The sequence below is a fragment of the Typopeltis vanoorti genome, chromosome 8, assembly GCF_054136105.1.
Source record: "Typopeltis vanoorti isolate ZY-2024b chromosome 8, IOZ_Tvanoo_1.0, whole genome shotgun sequence".
Taxonomy (NCBI): Eukaryota; Metazoa; Arthropoda; class Arachnida; order Uropygi; family Thelyphonidae; genus Typopeltis; species Typopeltis vanoorti.
This window is the reverse complement of record NC_143556.1, coordinates 147,034,070-147,058,584: the sequence shown is the minus strand read 5'-3', so window position 1 is coordinate 147,058,584 and position 24,515 is coordinate 147,034,070. Positions and strand designations below refer to the sequence as shown.

Here is a 24,515-nt window from a genome sequence, read left to right as displayed (position 1 = left end):
AAGGAAAGTGGTATTAAACCTGATATCAAAATTGGAGATGTTAATGTCAGCTCTTTGCTTTATGCGGATGATGTTATACTTCAAAATAAATTCGCTACAAGTCTGCAAGATTATCTGACTAAATTGAATAACTGTTGTAATAGATATGGTATGAAGGTTAGCATTAAAAAGACAAAGACAATGAAAATAGGCAGAATCATTGAAAATGTCAACTGTGTTGTGAATGGAGAACCTGTGGAACAAATAAAACATTTCAGTTACTTAGGCAAGATTTTTACTCAAGATGGTAAATTAAATATAGAAATAGACAACAGAATCAGCAAAGCTGGTATGGTGGGAAGTCAATTGAATAAATTCATATGGAATAAGAGAGAAATTAGTCGGAACACTAAATTAGCTGTATACAAGACAGTGTTCAAACCAATTTTAACTTATGGATCTGAGAGCTGGGTCACAAGTAACACACTTGACCAAAGACTAGAGACCGCAGATATGAGAGTCCTGAGAAAGATTATAGGCGTGAACAGATGGCATCAATGGCAATATCATATTAAAAATGAGGATATTAGGAAAGAACTTGACATTGTCAGCATCCAGGAATGCGTTAGCAGAGCTAATCTCAGGTGGTATGGTCACTTAAATAGAATGGGAGAGGAAAGATTAGCAAAACAAGTGTTCTCTGCCAGGTTGGCAGGAAAACGACCCAAAGGAAGACCAAGATATAGGTGGATTGATACAGTACAAAGTGCTTTAGACAATAGAAATATAAGATCTGATAACGTTGGAGTCTTGATAAGTAACAGACTGATTTGGAGGAAAATTGTAGATAGGAAGTTAGTAATGATGTAAATTTTTCATGTAGTACTATCATATCCTGTACACCCCTTAAGGGTACATGGCAGGAATTTGATGATGATGATGATAGATAATGAATAACAGAGGGGATAATGTACATCCTTGTCTCACACAAGATTAAACTATCTTCCTGTATTTCCTTCAATTCTAATTGCTGACTTACAACTCAAATAAAGACTAAGTATTGCTTGATATAATGCCCCATTGACACCATGTAACTGTAGCGTATTGAATAGCTTCTCTCTTGGCACCTTGTCATATGCCTTTTCCACCTTGTCTTTTCCAGATCGACAAAACTTAAATATAGATCTTTGTTATATTCCCATGATTTCTCACTATTTGATGTAAAGTGAAGATCTGATCCTGACAGCCAGTATTTGGCTGAATCCAGCTTGTTCTTAACCAAGGTTTTCTTCCACAATTCTTCTCAACCATTTCTCAAGAATACTAACATAAATCTTGCCCGAAACACTCAGTAGGGAAATACCTCCGTAATTCTCACATTCAGATTTATTTCCCTTTTGTATATATGTCTACTATTAGAGCTCTACTCCAATCATCAGGAATTCGTCCCTCTGTCCAGGCCTTCTGAACTATGCGGTGCAGCCACTTTGAGACCTTTTATACCACCATACATCAGCATTTTTGGTCGAATATCATCTACTCCTGCTGCCTTTTAACATTTCAAGCCTTTGATGTCTTTTTCTACTTCAAGTATGCATATGTATTCCTGACTGTATGCCTGTTAAGTGTTGTTTTACCACTGTGTTATCACTGCATGTTTCATTTAGCAATTTTTCAAAGTAATTACTCCATACTTCAAGGATATCTTTTTCTCCCTTTTTCATGTCACCTTTATCATCTCTAACTCCTTTTACTGCACTCTTTCCTCCATTTCTAAGCTTCTTCAACAACCTCCAGAATGTCTTAACACCTTTTTGATATTTATTTTCTATGTTCTTGCCAAAGTCCTCCCATGGCTTTTTTTTTTAAGCTGGTTTTACACAGTGTTTCACTTTCTTACATTTGTCTCTGTATTCTCTAAGGGCACAAGCTGACTTATTTGCCAGGAACTTTTGATATGATTTCTTCTTTTCCTTCACTGCCTCTTTAACTTCCTGTGTCCACCATGGAGTTCTGATTTTTCTATCCTTGCAGACCTCATGACATGCCTCTCTGGCTGAATCAATCAGGGTTTTCTTCAAGGTTTGACACTGAATCTCCAAGGCTTGGTTCCTGTTCTCAAATTCTTTCATTTTTTCTTTAATAATCTTTGTGTATTTTAATCTACAGTTCACATCTGAGAGCTGCTCAACTTTTATTCGCTTTAAAACTTTCTTACATGTCTTTCTTTTCAATATGAAATTCAATTTTCTCCTGCTCAAGAGACTAAATAGTGATCACTTCCAATTTCAAATCCTCTGTACACTCTGGTGTCCTGCACCAGGAAGAAAACATCACTATCAACAATAACATAGTCAATGCGACTTTTCTTATTCCTTGCCTCTTCTCTCCATGTGAATTTGTGCACATTTTTATGTTGGAACACGGTGTTAGTAATAACCAGTCCGTGTCCTGAGCAGAAATCCAACAGGTATTTGCCATTATTATTAGCTTTGCTGTTTTCTCCAAATTTTCCCAAAATATTTTTCTATGTCTGACAATCACTTCCTACTCTGCTATTTAGATCCCCAACGAGGAACAACTTTTCCTTTTTCATTGTGTCAGTTGCTTTCTCTAAAGCCTTAAAAAATTCCTCCACCTCTACCTTAGTAGAACCTTCTGTGGGACCAAAGGCACAAATAAGTCTTGTTGTCCAGTTCCCCATTCTCATATTTGCCCACATACTTGAGACTGCTTGCCATTCAAAAAGATTAGACTTGTATTTAGTGTTGAATACTATGGCTATTGCTGCTTTTCCTTGATTGTCATTGTCTGAATATAACATTTTGTATGTATTGCTCAGAAAGATCTCACCGGTTTTTGTCTGTTTTGTTTCAGTCATCCCTATTATGTCGATCTGGTACTTATCTAATTCCTCAGCTTGCTCCATTTCTTTGCCATTCAGGCTTCTTATGTTGATTGTACTAATCTTTAATTCTCATGATGTTGAGTTGGGGTGTGTTTTTAGATTTGTTCCAGTAGCTGACTTTTCGCTGTTCACCCTGGTTCCCTGGCAAAAACAACATGGGCCTTGTTTAACTGGGCGACGCCCCAGCCGGCATGAAATTTTGTCATGTTGTACCATCATTTTGTGTAATGGTTTAAGCCAATAAGAATACAATTTGGTCAGCTAAATCCCAAATTGCCAGTCCATCCTCATTAGTTCAGTATCCAGGTAGATACCCAACAGGGTGCACCACGAGAAGTTGAGGATTAGACATTAGGTCAGAAGCTCTGGTCAGTTCCCTGCATTCCTTTAAAGGCTATGTGGAGGTCTCCTCTCAGTTATACAGCTTTGACCCTTAAGCACTCCTTTTATTCTCAACTTTGTTAACTTGCATTCCAGTAAGAAGTTCTTATATCTGGTGTATGTCTCAGATAGGATTAAAATCCACCCTTTCAAGCTACAATAGAGAGTCACAGTAGTGAGCATGAAGTACTGCTACTTCAGTAGCATACTGTCACACAGCTGTAACTAAAGCCAGTATATCATTAGAATGGAATGTGGTTTCACATGGCGACAGTATATATATAATTTACTAAACATATAAATGGATTATAGTATATATTTATCCAGTGTATTTGGATATAAATACACAAGCACATCATAACTCTTTTGTTATAGGTAATTTCAATTTTTATGTGGATCTACTAACTATCAACATTACATTAGTAACCTGTATGGAATAATTCATTAGGAAAATCTTGAAAATGTCAATTTAATTTGATAGCTCTGTGTTTAGTGTAAAATAAGTTTAACCATTAAAAGAATCACATTAACTTTCAAAACATATCCTGCGATTAAATCTATTACAATGAAAATCAACACATGATCAATAAAGGTGCATATTAGAAACTATAATTCATTTTTTTAGGAATGTTAGTCAAGTGAGTAATATTTATTATCCGACTAGTTTCATAGATTTTTGCTATCGGCATCTTCAGGGATACAATTGGTAAGCAATACGAAGGTAACAGACTAGGTGATTTTAACTCACAGTACTGTCAATTAGACAGTACTAATGAGTTATAGTTTTTAATACAAGTAGTCAAGAAAAAGTCACACAAAGGTGCATATTTTTCAATTTTGAGTGTAACTTATAAAGAAGTTGATTACTCTCATTATTAAATGTAGAGTCATTAACAGAATTTCTTGCACAAAAATTTGAATCGATTCTGGGTATTAAAGTGGATGAAATTGCCAACAGTATGTTTTGGAAATTTTAATAAATGAGATTCCATTGCTGATCATGCATTTAACTACAGACAGTAACAGTGATTAATATATTTAATGGAAAGTGTAAAATTTCTCACAAATAATTAAACTTTGTAATTTTTTGCATTTGATTTTCTAGGGTTTTCCAAATATTTTGAACTCTTGAAAATATGTGCTTATTAAAAGAATGTTATAATTTTGCTATAAACGTTTTTTTTTTTAATCAAAAAAATATTCAAAAACTGACTTGTTAATCAGCTTCGACATTGTCTCCCTCTTCACAAACATTCCCCATAAAGAAACAATAGAATACTAACTCAAAAATTTCCATCTGATATAGTAGAACTGTTCAAATTTGTTATTTCATCAGGTTACTTCACCTGGAATGGTCAAATTTATAAGCAAGAAGAAGGAACAGCAATGGGATCTCCTTTATCACCAAACCTAGCAAACTTGTTTCTAGAACAGCTTGAGGAAAAAATATTCACTTTTGAACCCAAACCAAAAATTTGGCTAAGATATGTCGATGACGTATTTGCAGTCTGGGATCATCCCGAACATGAATTACAACTGTTTCTAGATAAAATTAACCTTCTTCATCATTGCATCAACTTTACGTTAGAAAAAGAATCTCCACAGGGTATCTCCTTTTTGGATTTACACATCCAAAGAAAAGAAGACGGTTCCATCGCCACGTCTGTCTTTCGCAAGCCTACATTCTCAGGTCGTTACATTCACAATTCTTCTGCTCATCATCCATCTCAGAAATCTGGCATTATTAAATCACTAGTTTCCAGAGCACACAAATTCTGCTGCTCTGAAGAATCTTTAAACCAGGAATTAGAACTAATCAAAAATACAGCAATCCTAAATGGATATAATCCTAAAACAACTCAAAAAATCATCAGTAGTCACCTCCACACATCAAACCAGAGACAGGAAGAAGTCCATAGGATTCCCATACCTTACGTTAAAGGCATCTCAGAACGTCTTTCTAAAATTATGAAGAAATACAATTTTGCCACTACTTACAAACCCATCAACCAAATTTACAACTTGTTACCTTCTCCTAAGGACAAACTCTCACGCTTGATGTTGCCTGGCGTTTATGAGATTCCATGCGCATGCAAATTATCTTACTTTGGACAGACAGGTAGGTCTGTTCAGAAACGCATCTTGGAACATCAAGACCACATTCGTCTTTTTAAACCGCAGAAATCGGCCTCTCTCAGCACGGAATTGAAAATCCAAACCATAGGATCCATTGGGAAAAGTCTAAACTTTTATATAGATCTTTATATAAACATGAACGTTTATACAAGGAGAGTTCTGAAGCCCTACTACATAGACCAAACTTAAACCGCAACGACATTCTTACTATTCCTAAAGTATGGGAAATTGTCATACAAAATTGTGTTAAATAATTTATTATTTTTTTTTTTTTTTTACTACTGTAGCACGTTATGCACATTTAATGAGATTCTATTGTAATCATGTGCCCTAACTGTATGTTATTCCTATTATTGTTGTTTAAAACTAAAGTATTGATGATGTCCTAAGATGCTTAGGATGAAATATTTACAATTAAATAATTTTCACTGTGGTTAGTACGTGTTTCTTTTAATTATGCTGTAAAAGTGCATATATGTTAACTTGTATGTAAAGCTATAAGTAGGGATTAAGCCAGATTAGCGATGACGAAACATCAACCATAGGTCGCAAGGTCAAGCGATGTTAACAGAAGGGGCAACAATGATGTCATTAGGATAAAAGCTAATCCCGAAAAGCACATCATAGAGAACAAAGAGCTAGATATTGTATAAAAGGAGATTGTGGCTCTTGGCTAGAGGTTTTTTTTTTTTTTTTTTTTTGCCGAGGCCTTTTGTTTTTCTTCTCATCGCCGATAGCTCTCAAGCTTGAGTCTCCAGGTAGTCAGTACCAAGCGCCGTCCAGTCAGTAAGTTTTCCAATGAAGTTCCAGTGACTGATCGACACGCTACGAAAGCTCAGTTACCCTTAAGTCTTGTGGTAAATTCGGCAAGTTCCATATCAAGTTTTTGACAGAGGAAATTTCTATAAGAGACCGCCAGTGTAGTCCAAGTTCAACCAGGAAGAAGACGCTACGATCTTGATGAAGTTTGTCGTAATTTATTTGGACTTTATATCCAAAGAAAATGTAAGCACTGTTTTGTAATTGTTAAGAAAGCATAACTCTGAATTGTATGTGTGCTTACAAGAAATTGTTTATAAGCAGGTTACTAAGTCACAGTCTTTGTGGGAAGATTATATGTTAACTTGTTTGTTTAGATAATGAATATGTACTTAGTTGTAAGAAAGGGAACAGTGTTATTAAGGAAACATATGCAGCTAGGCAATAACTAGGTTATAGTCTTTGAGGGAAGATTTTATGTTAAATTGTATATGCAGTAGAGAAATATGCGCATGGTTAAATATGTGCATAGGAGACAATTATATGTTTAAGTCTAATGAGTTAGCATAGCATTGAGTGCACTGTGAGTTTTGTTGTGCAAACTACATTCCCTGTGTGTCAAAACAGTTGAGTGAGATAACTTCTCAGTAATTGTTTGTGTATGTACTATTATTCTAGCTCAAAATAAATGTTTTGTAACTACCTGGCCTGTTCTTTAGCCAATGCATTGCTCAAAAAAAAATAGCGAACCTGCATGCAAATTCGATTTTGAGCAGTCACGACTTGCATAAGGGAAAATCTGTATATAGTTAATGATTCTTTATTATGGGGTGCTTAAGGGTCAAAGCTGTATAACTGAGAGGAGACCTCCACATAGCCTTTAAAGGAATGCGGAGAACCGACCAGGGCTTCTGACCTAATGTCCAATCCTCACCTTCTCGTGGTGCACCCTGTTGGGTATCTACTTTGATACTGAACGAACGAGGATGGGCTGGCAATTTGGGATTTAGCCGACCAAATTGTATTCTTATTGGTTAAACCAAAATAAAAAATGATGGTACAACATGACAAAATTTCATGCCGGCTGGGGCGTCGCCCGGTTAAACAAGGCCCCCGTTGTTTTCGCCAGGGAACCAGGGCGAACAGCGAAAAGTCAGCTACTGGAACAAATCTGAAAACAAACCCCAACTCAACATCACCAGAGTTAAAGATCGGTGCTATCAACATAAGAAGCCTGAATGGCAAAGAAATGGAGCTAGCTGAGGAATTAGATAAGTACCAGATCGACATAATAGAGGTGACTGAAACAAAAAAGACCAAAACTGGTGAGATCTTTCTGAGCAATAAATACAAAATGTTATATTCAGGCAATAACAATCAAGGAAAAGAAGGAGTAGCCATAGTATTCAACACAAAATACGAGGCTAATCTTCTTGAATGGCAGTCAGTCTCAAGTAGAGTAATGTGGGCAAATATGAGAATGGGGAACTGGACAATGAGACTTATTTGTGCCTATGGTCCCACAGAAGGTTCTACTAAGGTAGAAGTGGAGGAATTTTTTGAGGCTTTAGAAAAAGCAACTGACACAATGAAAAATGAAAAGTTGGTCCTTGTTGGGGATCTAAATAGTAGAGTAGGAAATGATTGTGAGACATACAAAATATTTTGGGAAAATTTGGAGAAAAGAGCAAAGCTAATAATAATGGCAAATATCTGTTGGATTTCTGCTCAGGACATGGACTGGTTATTACTAACACCATGTTCCAACATAAAAATGTGCACAAATTCACATGGAGAGAAGAGGCTAGGAATAAAAAAAGTCTCATTGACTATGTTATTGTTGATAGTGATGTTTTCTCCCTGGTGCAGGACACCAGAGTGTACAGAGGATTTGAAATTGGAAGTGATCACTATTTAGTCTTGAGCAGGATAAAATTGAATTTCATATTGAAAAGAATAACATGTAAGAAAGTTTTAAAGCGAATAAAAGTTGAGCAGCTCTCAGATGTAAACTGTAGACTAAAATACAGAAATATTATTGAAAAGAAAATGAAAGAGTTTGAGAACATGAATCAAACCTTGGAGATTCAGTGGCAAACTCTGAAGGAAACATTGATTGATTCTGCCAGAGAGGCATGTGGTGAGGTTGTGTGCAAAGATAAAAAAATCAGAACTCCCTGGTGGACACAGGAAGTTAAAGAGGCAGTGAAGGAAAAGAAGAAATCATATCAAAAGTTCCTGGCAAATAAGTCAGCTTTTACTCTTACAGAATACAGAGACAAATGTAAGAAAGCTAAACAGTGTGTAAAACTAGCTAAACAAAAGTCATGGGAGGACTTTGGCAAGAATATAGAAAATAAATATCAAGAAGGTGGCAAAATATTCTGGAGGTTGTTGAAGAAGCTTAGGAATGGAGGAAAGAGTGCTGTAAAAGGAGTTAGAGATGATAAAGGTGACATGAAAACTGGAATAAAAGATATCCTTGAAGTATGGAGTAATTACTTTGAAAAATCGCTAAATGAAACAAGCAGTGATGACAGCACAGTGGTAAAAAACACTGACCAGGCATGCAGTCAGGAATACATATCCATACTTGAAGTAGAAAAAGCCATCAAAGGCTTGAAATGTGGAAAGGCAGCAGGAGTAGATGATATTCGACCAGAAATGCTGAAGTATGGTGGTATAAGAGTCTTACAGTGGCTGCACTGCATAGTTCAGAAAGCCTGGACAGAGGGACGAATTCCCGATGATTGGAGTAGAGCTCTCATAGTACCCATATATAAAAAGGGAAATAAAACTGAATGTGAGAATTACAGAGGTATTTCCCTACTGAGTGTTCCTGGCAAGATCTATGCAAGTATACTTGAGAAACGGTTGAGAAGAATTGTGGAAGAAAAGCTTGGTGAAGAACAAGCTGGATTCAGGCCAAATAGAGGCTGTCAGGATCAGATCTTCACTTTACGACAAATAGTCGAGAAAGCATGGGAATATAACAAAGATCTGTATTTAAGTTTTGTCGATTTGGAAAAGGCATATGACAAGGTGCCAAGAGAGAAGCTATTCAATACGCTGCAGTTATATGGTGTCAATGGGGCATTATATCAAGCAATACTTAGTCTTTATTTGAGTTGTGAGTCAGCAGTTAGAATTGAAGGAGGTACAGGAAGATGGTTTAATGTTAAATCTGGTGTGAGACAAGGATGTACATTATCCCCTCTGTTATTCATTATCTATATGGATCACATTATGAAGGAATGTGGTATTAAACCTGATATCAAAATTGGAGATGTTAATGTCAGCTCTTTGCTTTATGCGGATGATGTTATACTTCTAAATAAATCCGCTACAAGTCTGCAAGATTCTCTGACTAAATTGAATAGCTGTTGTAATAGATATGGTATGAAGGTCAGCAATAAAAAGACAAAGACAATGAAAATAGGCAGAATCATTGAAAATGTCAACTGTGTTGTGAATGGTGAACCTGTGGAACAAGTAAAACATTTCAGCTACTTAGGCACAATTTTTACTGAAGACGGTAAACTAAATATAGAAATAGACAAAAGAATCAGCAAAGCTGGTATCGTGGGAAGTCAATTGAATAAATTCATATGGAATAAGAAAGAAATTAGTCGGAACACTAAATTAGCTGTATACAAGACTGTGTTCAAACCAATTTTAACTTATGGATCTGAGAGCTGGGTCAGAAGTAAAACACTTGATCAAAGACTAGAGACCGCAGATATGAGAGTCCTGAGAAAGATTAGAGGCGTGAACAGATGGCATCAATGGCAATATCATATTAAAAATGAGGATATTAGGAAAGAACTTGACATTGTCAGCATCCAGGAATGCGTTAGCAGAGCTAATCTCAGATGGTATGGTCACTTAAATAGAATGGGAGAGGAAAGATTAGCAAAACAAGTGTTCTCTGCCAGGTTGGCAGGAAAACGACCCAGAGGAAGACCAAGATATAGGTGGATTGATACGGTACAAAGTGCCTTAGACGATAGAAACATAAGATCTGATAATGTTGGAGTCTTGACAAGTAACAGACTGATTTGGAGGAAAATTGTAGATAGGAAGTTAGTAATGATGTAATTTTTTCATGTAGTACTGTCATATCCTGTACACCCCTTGAGGGTACATGGCAGGAATTTGATGATGATGATGAGTTAATGATTCCCGTTTTCGACACCTTAATTTTCAAACTATATTAATTCAATTAGATGGCACAGTTGTAAATAAAATAAATTTTTCTAATTGATTCGTGCAAAAGTTGGTGAACTGCACACATTAAACAGGCTGATAACCTTAGGTCTGTTTAAGGGCAGGGGAGAACAGAAATCAGTTGTGGTAGAAATTTAAACATTAAACAGATAGCACAAAATAAATAAAATAAATAATTAAACATATATATTTTTGCAAAAGCAATATACTCTCTCAATAAGGTATCAAGTGCTTTTTTCTTTTTTTTTTTAGTGTGAATCACACCCACAAAACATACATTAGTACTATGGATGAGTTAGTTAAGGGTTGGAGAATGAAATTAAGTTCCTGAATGAAACTAAAGGAAGAAATTTTACTATCTCTGAATATAAAAGCAATTAATTATTACATAAGTAAATATTACACAAAAATGGCTATCATAGCTAAAGAGAATGGACAATAGCAGACTATGAAAATTACCATAAATCAACATGAAATTCTTCATAGATACTCTTAAACTAATAATAGTAATATTTTTATTCTTATATTCATATATTCAATGCAACTTTTTCTTATTTCTCATAATATGAGAGATAAGAAAGAGTTGCATTGACTATGTTATGTATATTATTAATAGCAATATCCTCATGCTGATTCAGGTTGATTGGTTGGTTTATAGTTTATTTGGCACAAAAACTACGAAGGTCATACTGTGCCATACTAAAGGTTACAAACATTAGCATTTACAGAAAATTGTTAATAATATGTATGTACAAGAATCTAGTTTCATAAAGCAGCATCTCTAGGTAAACAGAACTATTGCAGAGGGCACAGCAACACACAAGGTCAGAGGTTATTACAGTAGTGCAAAAATAGTTAACAATATAAGTTAATACATATTATATGAAACACTAAGCCAAGGAATACTGTATCTACATCTATGTATAATTATAACAGATGTCTTTATAGCAGCACAAAAATAGGCAAAAAGGGATTATTATACAATATGCATGAATGAAAATTAAATTTAGATAAAATTAAATTAAAATTAAAAAAATAAAATGCAGTAGAAACAGAATTTAGGATACATATAAACAGAATTACTAGAAAGTACACAAATAGGTAAGATGTCCTACAGCATTACATGATTATTCGAAAAATAAAGTAGTAAATAAGATGCATACACAAAATGTATGTTAAGTGATGTAGTATCTACATATAAACAAAATTACTGCAGAGGTTTCATCAGTATATAAATAGAAAACTATAGGTTAACATATGTATATGCAAAACAAGTCAAGGAAAGCAGTGTCTACATCTAGTAAGATTACAACAAACATTATTATACTAATACTTAAAGAGTCAGAAAGGAATTATTATACAGCATTGATGCATAAAATTTAAGTTTAGCATTATGGTATTTACATATTAACAAAATTACAGCAGGGTGATACAATTATACAAGATCCATGGTAATACATAATTAGTCAGATTTAACCTAATGAATAATACACAGGTATAAAAGTTAAGTAAAAAAAAAGTATTTACATATAAACAAATTTATGGTCAAATGTGTTTGTACAAATTAATTCTTTCTAAAAAATTAAAAACATCATGCAATTTGCATGAGTCTGCTAGCATTTCCCTGAGTGTATATGGCTTGGTTAGATAGGTGAAAATTTCATTCCTCTCTCTCTCGTGTAAATTTTTGACAATCTACCAGAATATGATGAATAGTGAGATGTGTGTTGCATTTTTCACATATGGAAGGGTCATCAGCTCTCAGTAAATGAGAATGCGAAAGTGACTGTGACCTATGCGGAGCCTAGCAATGACACTCCTCCCTTCTCTTTGTATGTTGACTAGAATGCCAGTGTTTAATTTCAGGTTTAATGTTATATAATTTGTTTGTTGATGTTTCTTGCCATGTTAACTCCCTCTGAGCAATTAGCTTCGATCTTATAAGTTGTCTGTAGTCTGTATATGGAACTGTCAAATAGTATGTGGAGAAGGTATGGGCTGATTTAGCAGCTGCATCTGCAGCCTCATTTCCTTTGATTCTGATGTGGCTGGGAATCCAGCAGAACTGAACATTGAAATTAAGGATTTTCATTTTGTGAAGCAGGTGTAGCATTTCATAAAGTACTGGATGAGGATTATACATAGGAGAGGAGATAGCCTGTAAAGAGTTCAATGAGTCTCTATAAATTATACACTTTTGGTAGCAGTTTTCTTTTATATGCACAAGTGTAAGCTGAATGGCATGTAACTCTGCTGGATAATTACTGCAGTCTGGTGGGATCTGATTTGAGATAATAATGTCAGGAAACACAGCAGCACAGCCAACAGAGGTGTTAGTTCTTGAACCATCAGCATAGATGGGTAAGAAATCAGCATGTTCTGCTCTGTGTGCATTAAAAAATTGCAGGTAAATGGATGATGGGGTATAAGATTTCTGTAGCTGACAAAGTGAGAGGTTGCAGGATGGTGTGCAAACCTGCATTGGAGGAATGCTATTTTGTTTAGTGTAGCTAATGTTGTCAACATTTATACTAACAGCTTGCACAGTTTCTTTAATACGTATACCAAAAGGATGTATAGCAGTTTGATGTGTGTGATATTGAGCTTCCCAATGCAGAGAGAAGATACTATTCCATGTAGGGTGATCTGGGAGAGATTTTATTATTAGGGCATAATTAAGAGACAACTGTTTCCGTCGTGATAGAGTCAGTTCATTTGCTTCTACATAGAGACTTGGAGTGGGTGAGGTGCGAAAGGCACCAGTAGCTATCCGTATACCCTGATGATGGATGTAATCCAACCATCGTAAGTTACTCTGTCTTGCCGAACCATAGACTTGGGATCCGTAATCCAGCTTTGAACATATAAGTGCATGATAAAGATGGAGCAATGAAGCTCGATCAGCATCCCACCAGTAGAGGATAGAGTGCGAGGGAGGTTCAAAGTTCTTTTGCACTTTTCTCTTAGTTGACGAATGTGTGCTAGAAATGTGAGTTTTCTAGCAAAAATTCGTCAAAAATGAGTCCCAAGAACTTGGTTTCTGTAGTTACTGGAATAACAGTAGGTCCCATTGTATAAGTTCCGTTGCATAAAGCTTTGATTAGGCCACACATGGACTATTGTGCCCAGATTTGGTCACCGGGTTTTCAGAAGGATGAAGAGATGTTGGAAAGGGTCCAAAGGAGACTGACTAAGGTAGTTTCTGACCTCTGGAATGTTGAGTATGAGGACAGATTGAGAAGATGTAATTTGCAGAGTCTGGTGGACAGAAGGAAGAGGGGAAATATGATAGAGACCTACAAGTTGGTAAGGGGGTTGTTATAGGATCAATGCTGGAGAAGTTTTACAGAGAATAGTGGGAGATCAGGGGAGAACCAGAGGTCATCCCTGGAAACTCTATAAAGAGGGTGTGAGAGGCAGGTTTTTTTCGTGCAGAATTGTGAATGATTGGAATGTCTTGCCTGAGAATGTGGTGTCTGCAAAGAGTTTGAATGTGTTTAAAACACGGCATGATGAGCTGTGTGTGATAAAAGGACCTCCCAGATGAGTCTTTGACTCCATGAGGTCTTGGGGTGGTAATAATAATAATCTGTTGGTGATTGTAAGTTGTTATCTGTTCATAATGGTTTCAGTTTTTGGAGTGTTGTTGTAATTCAGTAATCCAGATGTGGATATATCAAGACCTTATGAAGAGGAATAACTTCTTTATCTCTACTTATTAATCTGTCCTTCAACAGCCAAGTAATCTAATGGGCCACCTTAGAAATATGTCCTCCAAACATTAACTCTCTGTGTACCACCACCCCTAAATCTCTGGCTTTATCTATTTCCTGGAGTACAGTGCTATCAATGTGATACAAGGCTTGTATAATCTGTTTATCCCAAAATGCATAATTTTACATTTTTCTGCATGAAACTGATACCCATAATCTTTTGCCAATACTGACAAATCATCCTGCAAGCTCTCCACATCACCTTCATTAACTATTATTTTACCTAACTTTGCAAATAAATATCTCCTTTTAAATGATTTCCTATATCATTTATGTACAAATTAAACAGCAGTGTTCCCCTGGCTTCATGAATTTCCTGAGTACAGTTCCCACAATGTGGTACACGGCTTGTAATCTTTGTATCCCAAATATTGCATTTGTCATTAGTCACTTGCCTTCTCCTGAATTCTGCTCCTCCATATACTATATTTTGGTATCTGTCTATGAGCCACCCTTATATCCATATTACCAGTTTCATATCCATCCCCATTTGGGGCAGTTTGCATAACAGAGTTCCATGTGGTGGCATCCTGTCAAACACCAAAGCAAAATTCAGCAGTATCATAATGTAGCCATTCCCTTTATCACTTTACACTTTTCCACATTAAATTGACATCTGTTATGTTTTGCTCATACTGTCAGCCTATTTAAATCATCCTGCAAGCTCTCTACATTACCTAGATTAACTATTACCCAACTTAACTTTGCATCTTCATCAAACAACTGAATATCTCCCTTCAATTATTTCCTATACCATTTATGTACAAATTAAACAACAGTGGTCCAAGCGCAGAACCATGCAATACACCACTAGTCACTTGCCTTCTCCTGAATTCTGCTCCTCTATATACTACTCTTTGGTATCCATGCGCCTCCATTATATCAATATTACCAGTTTCATATCCATCCTCATTTGCTGCAGTTTGCATAAAGTTATAGTGTTCCATATGGTAGTATCCTGTCAAAACACCTTTACAAAATCCAGCAGTATCATCATGTAGCCATTCCCTTTATCGAACTCAGTTGTCACCCTATTATAAAAAAGTTGCAGGACTGGCCCTTCACAAAGCCATGCTACCCCTCACAGAGTATCATATTCTTATCCACCATTCCTGAATTCTCTTTTTGACCAACTTTTCCAGTACTTTTACCACCATTCCTGAAATACTGATTTGCTACCACAGACTTAGATCTTCCTTTATATAAAGGAAAATTATTTTGCCCTCCTTCTACTCTATTGGGACTTTTCCAGAGCTGAGACTTAAATTAAACAGCTTATGTTCTATATATTTTTCTCCCATGATATGGAGTGCAAATATATGTTGAATTGTACTTGTAATCTTTCTAAATCTAGCTTGGAAGTCTGAAAAATTGAATTCCATTTTTGCTTCAATATGTGAGGATAAGATGTCCAAAAATATTTTGTTTGGTTGGCTGAAAATATAGATATGAATACAGGAAAATGAAGCAACTGCAGAAGTAAAGAAAGGTGTCACAACATGGACAAGGTTATGCATTGTCATCCTTATTTTTCAGACTGTATATATAGAATGCATTGAAATTAATAAAAGGAATGAATGAATGGAGTAGCTGTAAGTGGAGTACAGATACATGTATGCTGTATACATGTATACTGATGATATAGCTCTATAAACTGAGAATGAGCATGATTTAAAACAAATATTACCTGGATGATGGTTAATCTGATTATGGACTTAAAATAAATGCAGCAAAAATTAACATAATGGTCGCAGGTTCAAAGGAACGAAATAGGATAGAGAAAGTACAGATTAAAAGTCAGAATATCAAAAAAAAATGAAATTGTTCATATATCTTGGAGGAACTATTCAAGGAGACAAGAGATGCAAGTTGGAAATACAAAAAAATTTGACAAAAAAAAAAAAAAAGCATTAAACCAAGAAGTCATTTATTACAAGTAAGATAGAGAAATACTATATTGTTATAGTCCAAGTCTCCCAACCATATTCTTATATGGTTGGGAGACTTGGACTATAACAGTAAAAGACTGGAAGAGAATTGGAGTGTTTGAAATGCACTGTTGGAGAACACTACTAGGAATAAATTGGAGAGAAAGAAAAACCAATGAAGAAGAAGAAGTCTTGCATGAAATAAAAGAGAACCGAGTACTGAAGAAGACAATCATAGAACGAAAGGTGAAATTCTTGGGATAACAGGAAAAAGAGGATGGCCAAAATATACATTCTTACAGAAGGTGTTTAGATTAATGGAAAAAGGTTATCGACTACTAAAGAAAAAAGTGAAATTAGGATGACCTAGAAGAAAGAACTCTCTATAGCAACAGGGATTGTCCCTTATCATGATGATATTATGAAGTGGCACTAAACTTGATATTAAAATTGGAGATGCTAATCTCAGCTCCTTTCTTTATGCAGATGATATTATACTCCTAAATAAATCAGAACAAGTCTGAAGGATTCTTGAAATAGCTGTACATAGGACAGTGTTCATATCAATTTTAACATGAATCTGTCAGCTCAGTTAGAAATTAAACACTTGACTGAAGACTGGAGACTATGGATACAGTTCCAAGAAAAATTAGGAAGATACAAGAAATTGCATCAATGGCAGTATTCTATTAAAAACAACATTAGAAAAGAAACTGAATTGTTAGCATTCAGAATGTGTAAGTAGAGCTATTCTCAAGTAGCATAGTCACTCAAAAAAAATGGGAGAGGAAGGGTTAGCAAAACATGTATATTTTTGCCAGGATAATAAGAGAGAGACCAAGATAAAGGGGGACTGATACAGTAAGAAGTGCCTTAGAACAGTGCTTCCCAAACTTCTGGATGTCAGGGCCCTCTTTGCAAAAATTAAAATATTTCATGCCCCCCCCCCCTCGAAAAAAAAATCATAATAAAGAGATATATTATTATAATATTTATTGTATTTATATTCAATACAAAACATACACAGCGAATATTGCAAAAATCAAATGCATATATTACATTTTTTGCCTCTTACTGTTTGTTTCTGAAGACGATGCAGGCTGTTCTGGAAAATATGAAATACTGTCCTTTTTTTTTTTGAGTCTGTTTCTGCCTCTTCTGATTGTTCGTGGGATTTTTTTAAAATTTTTTTTTATCAGCCACTTATCCATCTCAGGGTTAAATTTTTTAACGTAGAATAGATCAAATAATATCACCACTTACCGATACGGGCACACAACAGACATAACATGAAATTAGTAAATATTACTCGAATAAGGGAATCCCCGAAACAGGAACATTTTTCTCTTTTGTGACTTTTCTCCCTTTATGGTAATTAAGCCTAATGCGAAACAGACAGCAAAGGCAGGCTATTAAAATGTGCATATGATTGGTGCAGTATTAACAAAATATCGCGCAACCGAAAGATAAAAGCATAGCTGACAATTGAGTTGAAATGCTAACTCTCTTCAACCGAATTCCATATGTGAAACTGCCATAACATTCATTATATATATATATATATATTACTTGGTTTTAACACTTTTACGAATTTTAACGGGTTCGGTTGAATTTTATTGCTGCCTTGGGAAATCGAACTCACACACATCTAATTAATAACAATAGTTTTTAGTTAGATACTGTGTTTGCCCATGCAATATATGGTTTTGTTTCAGTCTATACGGCATAGTTTCTGCGATTCATTAATTAGTGTGTTTTTATCCTAGTTGTCTCTAATTGCACTATTTGTTGAGAAATATATTACACAGACTCCTCATACCTTATTCACTGGCATAATAAAAATACTTGTTTTTATTGCCTCTGCAGTATAGTGGCTGTTAGGGAGGGATGTTGTTTACCAATGCAAGGAGTTACTATCTCCCCACATGAACTTGTTTAAGCTTTTTTCATGTGTAAAGTATATGCGAAACTTTTATTGGTAACAGAAAACTAGCTCGGATGACAGTGATAATATAAAATGAGTTTTGATACGTATATAAAGTCAATATCAACAGTCCCTGATTACGAACGTGTGATGAAAGGGACAGGAAGATTTGGAGCTTCCCTGGAGAGCATTCGAAGTAAATACAATTAACCACTGCTTTGAAATGAAACATATGAATAAGCAATATTTACTAATATTCATTAAGCGCCGAAATATGCAGGAAGCAAAGTTTGTGAACCAACACCAATGTGTGAATTTTTCCATTAAAATATAAAAAATAACAAAAAAGAAATAATAAATAATAAAAGTTAAATTTTTAAAATAAAAAAAATCTACTTAGTCTTAAAACATTTTAAATTTGTTTTCATTATATCACGGCCCCCTCAAAAACGGCCCCCAAGGGGGCCGCGGCCCACAGTTTGGGAAGCGCTGCCCTAGAATATAGAAATATAAGATCTGATAATATTGGAGTCTTGACATATAACAGATATTTGGAGGAAAATTGCTGATAGGAAATTAGTAATGATATAACTTTTTTCATGTTCTTTATTATAATATCATGTACACCCACTGAAGGTATATATCAGGAATTTGAGATGATGATTGTTACATGTGCATTTCACCCCCTCCCCCACCTTTTTTTTTGGCTCACACTGCATTTGCTCTCTGTCTGTAAAATTGTAATCTAGTTGATTAAAGTAACCTTCCCAATAATTCTGCTTCACGAGTCTTATTTTGTTATTTTATTCATTATTCTTTTATACGTTTTCATATTAGACTTTATTAGTCTTAGCTTGCAAATGCTGTTATTATTTTTTACATATTTTTTTCTTTTACAGCACTATTGTTTCTTTGGTTTACCAAGAAATCCATTTAATTTTTTCCATTTTTTGTCCTAATGCTTCATATGTTGCTTGTTTTAAATATTTCCTTCATGAAAACTGTATATTTCTCATCAGATTTTATTTTATTTTTATTATATAGACTTGAATGGACACACAGGAAGACAGAATAGGGACTGCAAAAAGGTAGATGGCAGCCATGAAGAGGGAACGATGAACCAGAAAGGAGAAAGGATTGTGGACTTCGCGGTAGCATTTGATTAGGCAATTGTGAACTCGTTTTCCTGCAAGAGGGAAGAACATTTGATAATATTTAGAAGTGGTAACAACAGTTCACAGATTGACTACATTTTGACTAGAATAAAACAACTTAAGTAACAGATTGTAAGGTAATCCCAACAGATCAAGTGGCGCAGCAACACCAGCTGCTGTGTGCAGACTTTAAAATAAGTTCGAAGATAAGAACCTTTGGAAGCCATGGGATGAAGACAATTAAGTGATTTTGCTTAAAAGAAGAGAGTGTGAGGAACCTTTTTAAGGGGAGGGTGTTAGAGAGAATTTCGGATGGACTAGAAAGTGTACAAGATTGATGGAGACATAATTCAAAAGCAATTCTGAGCTGTGCAATCGAGGTGCTTGGTGAAACATCTGGAAAGATTAAAGAGCAGAAGGGGGGTTGGTCGTAGAATAATAACGTACAAGAAGCAGTGATGGCTAAGAGGAAGGCAAAGCAGAAGTAGGATGAGTCAAGAGTGGAAGACGACAGAGAGGAGTACAGAGAGAGAGAAAGCAAGAAGCCAAGAGAGTTGTTGCACAGCTGAAGGCCATGGCATATCAAGATCTTTATGATCAATTAGAAAAAAGGAAGGGCAGAGAAAGAATTATCGATTGGGAAAATGCAGAAATAAGGCATCCAAGGACATATTACATGTGAGGCAGATCAAAGACTCTGGAGGAAGAGTATTAAGGAGGGATGTGGATATAAGAAACAGATGAAGAATATACTTTGAAGGGCTTTTGAATGAGGAAAATGCAAGGAATCACAGAGAAGATGGGCAGCCTTATGAAGGGATGGTGCAGAACATTAGTAGAGTAGAAGTGAAGGAGGCCATAAAGAGGATGGCTTTTTATGAATGGAAAATCGGTGAGCCCTGACAGGATCTCAGTGAAAGCATGGAAGGCTCTGGAGAAGAGGGAATTGACCTGTTGTGGGACCTGTTCATAAAAGTTTGCCAACAGAAAAATATGCCCGAGGAGTGGAGGTAAAGTACTCTTGTCCCCCATCTACAAGGGTAAAGAGGATGCACAAGACTAAGATTACAAATGAATAAAGTTGATGTCCCACACAATGAAAATCCTAGAAAGGGTTCTTGATGGAAGACTGAGGAAGGAGGTGGAGACTGAAAAGGAACAATTTGGCATCATGCCTGGTCGATTGATGACGAAGATGTACAAAAATGTGAAGACAAGAGTTCAGAAAACTTTTCTCTCCCCCTGCCTGGGGAGAGAAAAGTTTTCAAGTGACAGTTGGCTTGCATCAAAGAGTTGGTCAGCATTAAGTCCATTCCTGTTTAATATTGTGATGGAGGTGGTGATAGAGGAGGTGAGAGAAGATGTGCCTTGGACAATGTTGTATGCAGATGACACTGTGCTGTGTGCAGAATCAAGAGAAGTAGCAGCTAAATCAGAACGATGGAGGAAAGTACTGGAAGAGAGAGAGGTATGAGACTGAGCAGAAGTAAGAGAGTATGTGTGTTGCAAAGTGGATGGCAGCCAGGAGACAGATCTGGAGCTGGAAGTAAATGTCATAAAGGAGGTCTCTGTATGTCATATCTTTTAAGAATGTATGCAATGTTTTCTGATGTACCACAAAAGTAGGGAATGGCAATGGATTTTTTTTGTGTCCTGGATTTTGGAGGGGGGGAGAGGGAACTTGGCAGAGAGCACTGTTTATTAAGGTGCGAATTTTATGATTAAATAACTGCATTAAATGACTTTCAGCAAGAGTCAATCACCACACCACACTCATTCAGGGTACCAATTAGGACTGTAGGAGCCCATCTTTTACAATAAGTGTCTGTGTGTTTGCCCTCTTGCTGGTGTGCCTGCATGAATGCCCAATATATTTCTTTATGTCCATGACCAAGGCAAAATATTTACTTAATAATCTAGTTAGCTAAAGAGATCTTGTTAATTATTAGCTTTAGATGTTTATTTCCACTAAACATCAACATGAATGATAATAAATGTCCAAACATCCATAACAGATTAGTGATGCAACATGGAAGTGATACAGCATGCAAAATACTTCAACTGACTAGTGTTCCTCAAAAGTTGTTATGACCTCAGTCAATATTTCCACCTGTCAAAATCAAGCCCAAGTATAAGAATCCCAAAAAGATTTCCTTATCTATCACCACATTAGCTCCACTTTCTTATGAGATCAAATGTAAAAAAAAAGTAAATGTGCCTACATCCAAAAAAATAAATTTAATAATTAAGACAGGAAGATAAACCCAGTTACCTTCAAGAAGTTAGTCATAACAACTAGTCATCATTTCAGCTCAAAAATAAAGCTATTAGTGTCCTCAAGTTTCAGCCATAATTATGCTGTAACTATCAAAGAAACACCAACCAAGTCTGCAAATTATATCAAAAATAGTACAAAATATCTATAACCTCCCTCCCTATATTGCCAATAATATCCAGCTAGATGTAGCCAACATTTTAAACTCAGCAAAGCTTCCAAGCAGAAATTTACCCTATAATGGAATTGGCCATACTTAAACTACACCAGAACAAAAATATTATCATCAAAGAGGATGAGGGTAATGCTATGAAAGTATTTGATCACTCTGATAAAAATGTCAATCTTACTCAGAAATCAATCGACATACTGCCTAAATGACATTGACCCAATCTCTCTCTCTCTCTCTGACACACACAAAAAGGTTATTGAAAAAACTGTTAGACAAAGTTGTTTCCTGGCCTTCTAAAACTATTCAAAAACTGAAACCATATAATCCTGGATTTATGGATTACCAAAATTACACACATAGAAAATACCCTCAAGATCCATAGTAGATAGTAATGCTTTATCATACTCATAAAACGGCCAAACACTTACCCAATGAGAACTCTATCATTATTGACACACACATGTAAAAAACTCAGTGTACTTCAAATCTTGTTTGTAAGGTATAATATTCAAAGACACTGACATTACAGTCAGTTCTGATATAGCCTCCCAATTCACTATTGTTCCCTCTAAACCTCAGAACTCATTCACACTCTCTATTCCCTAAGCATATCAGCCTTATTCATATTTCTCATGCACTCTGACAATTTTAACTGACAGAGAAAAAAGCCCACATGCAGATTAAAAGCACAGTTATGGACTACCCCACCTGCCAATCTTTACAATGCAATGAACATTTTGAAAACACGGTCCCTTTTAAACCCACAATATGGTTATGCTGATGTGTTCTCTATTTGGTCACATGGCAGGGATGTTAGAAATATTTTTAGCATCTCACAAAAGCCAACAACCTAGGATCTGTTTCACAACTGACTATCTACCCTTCCTTGACACTCTAGTTACCTAGCTATCAAACAGATCTTTATCCTTTTCAGTATACAGAAAACCAACCCAAACTGGAAGGTTCATCCACCAGCTATCCCACTTCCACCCTTCTCAATAGTATGGTATTAAAACTTTAGTAAACAAAGTTAGAATTATCTGCTCAAACCACACGCTAGCCTCTCCTGAAATCAATCACATTTGGGAGACTTTTTTTAGCCAATGGCCTCTCCTCATAACAAAATCAACAGAGCATTCCATCCATCCTCTAAACCTAACCCACTCCAAAATCCAGAACACAAAATCTATTGCTATCCTTGACATGTGGAGCACATCAGAGAAAAATTGCAAACATTCTTAAAGGGTAAAACATACAGATCTCCTTCAGACCATACCAAAAATGAGTTACCCTTATTAGCTCACCTAAAGATCTTCTCAATCATCTAGACTATCCTGGAGTCTGCAGTACCCTTTGCTCCTACAAACTTAAATACTTTTGACAATCAAGAAGAACTGCCAATATATATCCATAATCTGCACTACAGCCATTCTGGAATGGCAGACCATGCCATGGATACATGTCAGGAGATCCTAAAGGGTGGAAAACTTTCGTCCTGTAGAGAAACTGACTTGAGAGAGAGAGAGATCTGCCATAGCATTTCCCTGACAAACAAATTCAGCTGCATCACATTGCCAAAAATTTGGGACTTATTTTGACACCTTCAGCAAGAGTCCATTACAGCACCGATAGAAAGTGCCAGTTAAAACACTGTAAGAGCTGTCCATTACTTAATTTTTAACAGTATTAACAACACCAAACAATTTTATCAAAAGATGTTTTATTAACTGCTTATATTTTGCTGAATTAATAAAACACCTTTTGATATGACTTTAAAATTTTCAGGAAAGACAATGTATACTAAAATATTAATTAAAAAAATTTAATCAATACCTTCCTATATTTACACAATATTGCATTGGTAGCTTTTGTATTCCCAGAAGATGCCCTAGAGTCCTAAAGGTGCCCCCTAGCAGGCTGAATTGGGTTTGCCTTCCCAATTTAGCTCACTAGAGGACACCTTTAGGATAGACCTCGTGTAATAAGTCTATCTACATATCAGTCCCTGAGCAATCGCGCAATACCAATTAAAAAATTTATTTATTCATAACGACTGAGCCACTTAATCGACCCTTTTATGTTTGAAAGTCAAGGCGAGGAGAGAACAAAAATAAATTAATACTTCTATACAATTTCTTTACATGCAAGTCGTGGCTCGTAACTTTATTCTATTCTTGCAGATTTGTTAATATTTTTGTATGTCTCACAATCATTTCCTACTCTGCTATTCAGATCCCCAACAAGGACCAACTTTTCCTTTTTCATTGTGTCAGCTGCTTTTTCTAAAGCATCAAAAAATTCCTCCACTTCTACTTTAGTAGAACCTTCTGTGGGACATGGGCACAAATAAGTCTCATTGTCCAGTTCCCCATTCTCATATTTGCCCACATTACTCTACTTGAGACTGCCTGGCATTCAAGAAGCTTAGCCTCATATTTTGTGTTGAATACTATGGCTACCCCTTCTTTTCCTTGATTGGCATTGCCTGAATATAACATTTTGTATTTATTACTCAGAAAGATCTCACCAGTTTTTGTCTTTTTTTGTTTCAGTCACCCCTATTATGTCGATCTGGTACTTATCTAATTCCTCAGCTAGCTCCATTTCTTTGCCATGTATACTAAAGACAATGTACTATCAATTGGTACTATCAACATAAGAAGCCTGAAGGCTTCTTATGTTGATAGTACCGATCTTTAACTCTGGTGATATTGAGTTGGGGTGTGCTTTCAGATTATTATTATATAGTATACTATTTTTTTTTAATCCATGTAGTATACATTATTATTAAAACAAGCATGCTCAGATGTATTCAACAAACCTTGTAGTGCTCAAGTATTAGAATCCTCAAGATCCAACCAACACTCTAACTCCAATCTTCTGACTATATCTCAATACG

At 35.7% G+C, this 24,515-nt stretch overlaps 1 protein-coding gene across 1 annotated transcript in view; it reads right to left on the bottom strand.

Moving 5' to 3' along the window:
- Positions 1 to 24,515, bottom strand: part of LOC150104414 (2-oxoglutarate dehydrogenase complex component E1-like) — a 596,096-nt gene that overhangs the window by 377,886 nt on the left and 193,695 nt on the right. The window lies entirely within an intron of this gene.